We start from the raw sequence: 8,301 nt of genomic DNA, 5'->3' as shown, positions 1-8,301 counted from the left end.
TTGATTATTGATGACCCTTTTTGCTACCATATTATAAGCCTTCCCAGCTCCACATACATCTACGTCGTGCGTTTGACTCTCCCTGGTAATCGCTCTATCCAAGCTTTGAGAGTTTTGACTACAACGGTTGCCGATCACCGCCTGTTGCTGGGTAAGAATTGGTAAGAATTTGAGTTTTGCTTGACGGATTTGTGACACCCACCACCACCACTTGTTCGTAGTCTGTAGGATCATATTCTTGTGTGTTTCTATTGCTGCTAACCATGCCAGGATCACAAGCCGACGAGATTGACTGGGAGAATTTATCGAACAAGGAGCTTCATGATAAGTTTCAGCAAATGATGACTGAACAAGTGCAAGATGTGCTGAACAGTTTGAAGAGGCCATGGAGAAGATCACTGGCCTTGAGAAGACGTTCGAAACAAAGCTCGATAACAAGTTTAATGAATTGCTCGCGCGTCTTCCACCACCACCACCCACTGCACCTAACGCACCTCTCCAACAACAACAACAACGACTACCTCCACGTCGCGAAACAGACCTCCGCCGAGCAAGCCGTGTTCCTCTTGCGTTTGGCCAAACTGTTGGTGCTGCTGTTGATACTTATGTGGCTCCTGCTGCTGATGCGGAGGAGGATGATTATGTGGGAGATTATGAGGATGAGGTTGATCAAAATCAGCACTACGTGCAGCCACCTGTTGATAGAGGCGAGGGTCCCGATCTTTCGATGAGATGATGGATATCGCTTTGGTGGAAGTCGACTTTGACGATCCGACTACGAACGTGCGAGGACGTCGCGCCTTAGCAATCGCTAAACCAACTCCGAGAGGTTATTGACCACGCCGGAGCACGATCAACCTGACCACGAGGGTCTGTTTCCTGCGAGCAAACGAAGAACAAGCAAGAAACTGAGATTGCAATCTGGATATTGCGAATATAAGATGAAAGCTTTATTGATCAAGGTGGGGTTCTGTGACGCCTTTGTCTGGTCGTTGAACACAAACGAAGTACGCGAAGTTGCAGCTATGGCGAACTTTTAATCTAAACAAATCCCCAAAGTCTAAACGATGCCCTAAGGGCTGTATATATGGAGGAAGAGGGGGGGAATTTCGTGGCCCTTGGTGGAGGGGTCCGAAATCAACCCTATCTCTTGTTTCCCCACACATACGGACTCTAAAAATAGCCTATACTGATGTATTTCGAAATTACATGGGCCTGGCCCAATAATAAGGTGACGCAGCACCTAAAATAGCCTCGGGACGAATTTTATGAAGTGGCGTCTTGTATATTTCGTCCAAGGCTTCATGCACCCATTATGGTGGCTTCAAAGTCCTGAAATCATCACTTGTAACTCCGTTCTTGTTTCCCTTGCGCATGCCATCATCTCCATGCTTGTTCTTGCTCCAATGTTCATCCTTCTCCAAGCTAGGCCCTTCATTTGTAAGCAAAACAAATGTATCCAATTTAGGCAGCATCATATTTTCATGAACATTAGAATCATTACCAAGAAACGAAAGTACCTGGTAATTTAGTTGGCGTGCACGAGCTCTAGTAATTGGTCCAGTATGTATAGCAGCAGGGGCTGTGGGTGTAACAATTGTATTGATGTCCTCATCATCCTCCCCTTCTTGAAATGAAGTCGTCCTCGACGGAAGTTCATCTTCCTCACCCAAATAAGGCTTCAAATCTGCAATGTTAAAAGTGGGACTAACCCCAAAATCTGCAGGCAGCTCAAGTTTATATGCATTATCATTTATTTTCTCTAACACCTTAAAGGGACCATCAGCACGTGGCATTAACTTTGATTTGCGCAAATCAGGAAATCTATCCTTACGCAAATGTAACCAAACAAGATCTCCAGGTGCAAACACAACATGTTTTCTACCCTTATCTCCAGCATGTTTATATTTAGCATTCATGCGCTCAATGTTTTCCTTAGTTAACTCATGCATTTTTAAAATCAATTCAGCACGTTGTTTAGCATCAAAATTAACCTTCTCCGAAGATGGAAGAGGCAACAAATCAATAGGTGCACGAGGTAGGAAACCATACACAACTTCAAAAGGGCACATCTTAGTAGTAGAATGCAATGAACGATTATAAGCAAATTCAATATGAGGCAAGCATTCCTCCCACATTTTCTTATTATTCTTCAAAACAGCCCTAAGCATAGTAGACAACGTTCTATTGACTACTTCAGTTTGTCCATCAGTTTGGGGGTGACAAGTAGTACTAAAAAGCAGTTTAGTCCCCAACTTAGCCCATAAACATCTCCAGAAGTGGCTAAGAAATTTAGTATCACGATCTGAAACAATAGTATTTGGCACACCATGCAAGCGAATAATTTCACGAAAGAACAAATCAGCAACATTAACAGCATCATCGCTTTTATGACATGGTATAAAGTGTGGCATTTTCGAGAATCTATCCACGACAACAAATATGCTATCCCTCCCCTTCTTTGTTCGAGGTAAACCTAAAACAAAGTCCATAGATATATCCTCCCAAGGAACACTAGGTACAGGCAAAGGCATATATAAACCATGAGGATTGAGGCGTGACTTAGCTTTTTGACATGTAGTGCAGCGAGCAATAAAACGCTCAACATCCCGTCTCATCTTTGGCCAAAATAAATGTGTAGCAAGTACGTCCTCCGTCTTCTTCACGCCAAAGTGTCCCATTAATCCTCCTCCATGCGCCTCCTGCAACAACAAAAGACGAACGGAGCTAGCTGGAATGCATAGCTTGTTAGCACGAAACACAAATCCATCGTTAACAACAAACTTGTTCTACATTCTTCCTTCTTTACAATTATGCATTACATCTTTAAAATCAGCATCATGCACATATTGATCTTTGATGGTCTCCAAACCAAATATTTTGAAGTCAAGTTGTGAAAGCATAGTATAGCGACGAGACAAAGCATCAGCAATAACATTTTGTTTTCCCTTCTTGTGTTTAATGACATAAGGGAATGTCTCAATGAATTCAACCCATTTAGCATGTCTACGATTCAGTTTAGCTTGACTTTTAATATGTTTCAATGATTCATGATCAGAATGTATAACAAATTCTTTGGGCCATAAATAATGTTGCCATGTTTCTAAAGTCCGAACAAGAGCATATAATTCTTTATCATAAGTAGAATAATTCAGACTAGGCCCACTCAATTTTTCAGAAAAGTATGCAACAGGTTTGCCATCTTGTAATAACACACCTCCTAATCCAATTCCACTAGCATCACATTCAAGCTCAAAAGTCTTATTAAAATCAGGAAGTTGGAGTAAAGGAGCATGTGTCAACTTATCTTTCAATACCGTGAAGGCTTCTTCCTGTGCGGTACCCCAAAGAAAAGGCACATCTTTCTTTGTAAGCTCATTGAGAGGTGCAGCAATGGTGCTGAAATCTCTCACAAAACGCCTATAGAATCCAGCGAGGCCAAGAAAACTCCTCACTTGTGTGACCGTTTTGGGCTGCGGCCAACTCTCAATAGCTTCAATCTTGGCTTTATCAACTTCAATTCCCTATGGAGTAACAACATAGCCAAGAAAAGATACTCGGTCGATGCAAAAGGTGCACTTTCCAAGGTTACCAAACAAACGTGCATCATGTAGAGCAATAAAAACAGCACGTAAATGTTCCAAATGTTCCTCCAAAGATCCGCTATAAATCAATATGTCATCAAAGTAAACTACCACAAATCGTCCAATGAAAGCACGTAAAACTTCGTTCATTAATCTCATGAAAGTACTAGGTGCGTTAGTTAACCCAAAAGGCATGACTAACCACTCATATAATCCAAACTTAGTTTTAAATGCTGTTTTCCATTCATCTCCCAATTTCATACGAATTTGATGGTAGCCACTACGCAAATCAACTTTGGAGAATATTGTAGAGCCACTCAATTCATCAAGCATATCATCTAGCCTAGGAATAGGATGACGATAACGAATAGTAATATTATTAATGCCTCTACAATCAACACACATACGTGATGTACCATCCTTTTTCGGCACTAGAATAATAGGAACAGCACAAGGACTAAGGGATTCGCGTATATAACCTTTGTCGAGAAGCTCTTGTACTTGACGCATAATCTCCTTCGTCTCCTCTGGATTGGTACGGTATGGTGCACGGTTTGGCAGTGAAGCACCGGGAATTAAGTCGATCTGATGCTCAATCCCTCGAATAGGCGGTAATCCCGGTGGCACGTCTTGTGGAAAAACGTCAGCGAACTCCTGCAAAATGTTAGTCACAGCAGGAGGCAAAGAGGAAGGCACGTCCTCGAATGAAAATAATGCCTCTTTGCACACAAAAGCATAGCAAACAGATTTGCTGAAATCTAGCTCATCAATATCAGATTTGGTGGCAAATAAACATGCACTTTTCAATTTAATTTCAGAAGCAACACTAGATGGTTTATTATTAGGCTTCATTTGTTGCTCAAATTCTTTTGCCACAATCTGATTTTCACTCTTATTCTTCTCCTGTTGTGCTTTATTAGCTCTATTAATATCATCTTTCAAAATGGAATCAGGAGTCATAGGAAGCAAAGTAATATTTTTATCCTTATGAACAAGAGTATAGTGATTGTTTCTACCATGGTGTACAGAATTTTTATCAAATTGCCATGGTCTACCAAGTAATAAGGAACATGCTTGCATAGGTACCACATCACAATCAACATAATCAGCATATGTACAGATACTAAAATGCACACGAACAGTACGTGTTACCTTAACCTTGCCGCTGTTGTTGAACCATTGGATGTAGTAAGGATGTGGATGTGGTCTTGTGGTGAGAGAAAGCTTCTCCACCATCTCCATGCTAGCCAAGTTGTTGCAGCTCCCTCCGTCTATTATGACGCGCACAGAACGTTCCTTCACAACTCCCTTGGTATGGAACAAATTGTGCCTCTGATTTTGCTCAGCTTGTGTGACCTGCACACTCAAAACACGTTGAGCAACTAAACATTCATACCTGTCAGCGTCTTCAGGAGCCATGTATTGCGTCTCATGATCAGAATCATCTCCACCATGTTCTTCACATGTAATAAGAGCCAAAGTCTCCTCATCATAGTCACTAGCGGACTCATATCCACCATCCGCGGTAGCAATCATCACACGCGGAGATTTGCATTCTCTCGCATAATGACCTCCTCCCTTACAACGACGACAAATAATATCACTTGTGTGCTGATGAGGACATCAATACAATTGTTACACCCACAGCCCCTGCTGCTATACATACTGGACCAATTACTAGAGCTCGTGCACGCCAACTAAATTACCAGGTACTTTCGTTTCTTGGTAATGATTCTAATGTTCATGAGAATATGATGCTGCCTAAATTGGATACATTTGTTTTGCTTACAAATGAAGGGCCTAGCTTGGAGAAGGATGAACATTGGAGCAAGAACAAGCATGGAGATGATGGCATGCGCAAGGGGAACAAGAACGGAGTTACAAGTGATGATTTCAGGACTTTGAAGCCACCATAATGGGTGCATGAAGCCTTGGACGAAATATACAAGATGCCACTTCATAAATTTCGTCCCGAGGCTATTTTAGGTGCTGCGTCACCTTATTATTGGGCCAGGCCCATGTAATTTCGAAATACATAAGTATAGGCTATTCTTAGAGTCCGTATATGTGGGGAAACAAGAGATAGGGTTGATTTCGAACCCCTCCACCAAGGGCCACGAAATTCCCCCCTCTTCCTCCATATATACAGCCCTTAGGGCATCGTTTAGACTTTGGGTTTTGTTTAGATTAAAAGTTCGCCATAGCTGCAACTTCGCGTACTTCGTTTGTGTTCAACGACCAGACAAAGGCGTCACAGAACCCCACCTTGATCAATAAAGCTTTCATCTTATATTCGTAATATCCAGATTGCAATCTCAGTTTCTTGCTTGTTCTTCGTTTGCTCGCAGGAAACAGACCCTCGTGGTCAGGTTGATCGTGCTCCGGCGTGGTCAATAACCTCTCGGAGTTGGTTTAGCGATTGCTAAGGCGCGACGTCCTCGCACGTTCGTAGTCGGATCGTCAAAGTCGACTTCCACCAAAGCGATATCCATCATATCATCGAAAGACGGGACACCTTTGCCTCTATCAATAGATTTCCTGATTTGCACAAATCAAAGCTAATGCCACGTGCTGATGGTCCCTTTAAGGTGTTAGAGAAAATAAATGATAATGCATATAAACTTGAGCAGCCTGCAGATTTTGGGGTTAGTCCCACTTTTAACATTGCAGATTTGAAGCCTTATTTGGGTGAGGAAGATGAACTTCCGTCGAGGACGACTTCATTTCAAGAAGGGGAGGATGATGAGGACATCAATACAATTGTTACACCCACAGCCCCTGCTGCTATACATACTGGACCAATTACTAGAGCTCGTGCACGCCAACTAAATTACCAGGTACTTTCGTTTCTTGGTAATGATTCTAATGTTCATGAGAATATGATGCTGCCTAAATTGGATACATTTGTTTTGCTTACAAATGAAGGGCCTAGCTTGGAGAAGGATGAACATTGGAGCAAGAACAAGCATGGAGATGATGGCATGCGCAAGGGAAACAAGAACGGAGTTACAAGTGATGATTTCAGGACTTTGAAGCCACCATAATGGGTGCATGAAGCCTTGGACGAAATATACAAGACGCCACTTCATAAATTTCGTCCCGAGGCTATTTTAGGTGCTGCGTCACCTAATTATTGGGCCAGGCCCATGTAATTTCGAAATACATCAGTATAGGCTATTTTTAGAGTCCGTATGTGTGGGGAAACAAGAGATAGGGTTGATTTCGGACCCCTCCACCAAGGGCCACGAAATTCCCCCCTCTTCCTCCATATATACAGCCCTTAGGGAATCGTTTAGACTTTGGGTTTTGTTTAGATTAAAAGTTCGCCATAGCTGCAACTTCGCGTACTTCGTTTGTGTTCAACGACCAGACAAAGGCGTCACAGAACCCCACCTTGATCAATAAAGCTTTCATCTTATATTCGCAATATCCAGATTGCAATCTCAGTTTCTTGCTTGTTCTTCGTTTGCTCGCAGGAAACAGACCCTCGTGGTCAGGTTGATCGTGCTCCGGCGTGGTCAATAACCTCTCGGAGTTGGTTTAGCGATTGCTAAGGCGCGACGTCCTCGCACGTTCGTAGTCGGATCGTCAAAGTCGACTTCCACCAAAGCGATATCCATCATCTCATCGAAAGACGGGACACCTTTGCCTCTATCAGGATATGAGTCCGCTAGTGACTATGATGAGGAGACATTGGCTCTTATTACACGTGAAGAACATGGTGGAGATGATTCTGATCATGAGACGCAATACATGGCTCCTGAAGACGCTGACAGGTATGAATGTTTAGTTGCTCAACGTGTTTTGAGTGTGCAGGTCACACAAGCTGAGCAAAATCAGAGGCACAATTTGTTCCATACCAAGGGAGTTGTGAAGGAACGTTCTGTGCGCGTCATCATAGACGGAGGGAGCTGCAACAACTTGGCTAGCATGGAGATGGTGGAGAAGCTTTCTCTCACCACAAGACCACATCCACATCCTTACTACATCCAATGGTTCAACAACAGCGGCAAGGTTAAGGTAACACGTACTGTTCGTGTGCATTTTAGTATCTCTACATATGCTGATTATGTTGATTGTGATGTGGTACCTATGCAAGCATGTTCCTTATTACTTGGTAGACCATGGCAATTTGATAAAAATTCTGTACACCATGGTAGAAACAATCACTATACTCTTGTTCATAAGGATAAAAATATTACTTTGCTTCCTATGACTCCTGATTCCATTTTGAAAGATGATATTAATAGAGCTAATAAAGCACAACAGGAGAACAATAAGAGTGAAAATCAGATTGTGGAAAAAGAATTTGAGCAACAAATGAAGCCTAATAATAAACCATCTAGTGTTGCTTCTGAAATTAAATTGAAAAGTGCATGTTTATTTGCCACCAAATCTGATATTGATGAGCTAGATTTCAGCAAATCTGTTTGCTATGCTTTTGTGTGCAAAGAGGCATTATTTTCATTCGAGGACGTGCCTTCCTCTTTGCCTCCTGCTGTCACTAACATTTTGCAGGAGTTCGCTGACGTTTTTCCACAAGACGTGCCACCGGGATTACCGCCTATTCGAGGGATTGAGCATCAGATCGACTTAATTCCCGGTGCTTCACTGCCAAACCGTGCACCATACCGTACCAATCCAGAGGAGACGAAGGAGATTATGCGTCAAGTACAAGAGCTTCTCGACAAAGGTTATATACGCGAATCCCTTAGTC

The sequence above is a fragment of the Triticum dicoccoides genome, unplaced genomic scaffold (genome assembly GCF_002162155.2).
Source record: "Triticum dicoccoides isolate Atlit2015 ecotype Zavitan unplaced genomic scaffold, WEW_v2.0 scaffold114413, whole genome shotgun sequence".
In the NCBI taxonomy this organism is placed as follows: Eukaryota; Viridiplantae; Streptophyta; class Magnoliopsida; order Poales; family Poaceae; genus Triticum; species Triticum dicoccoides.
Note: the sequence above shows the minus strand (reverse complement) of the source record.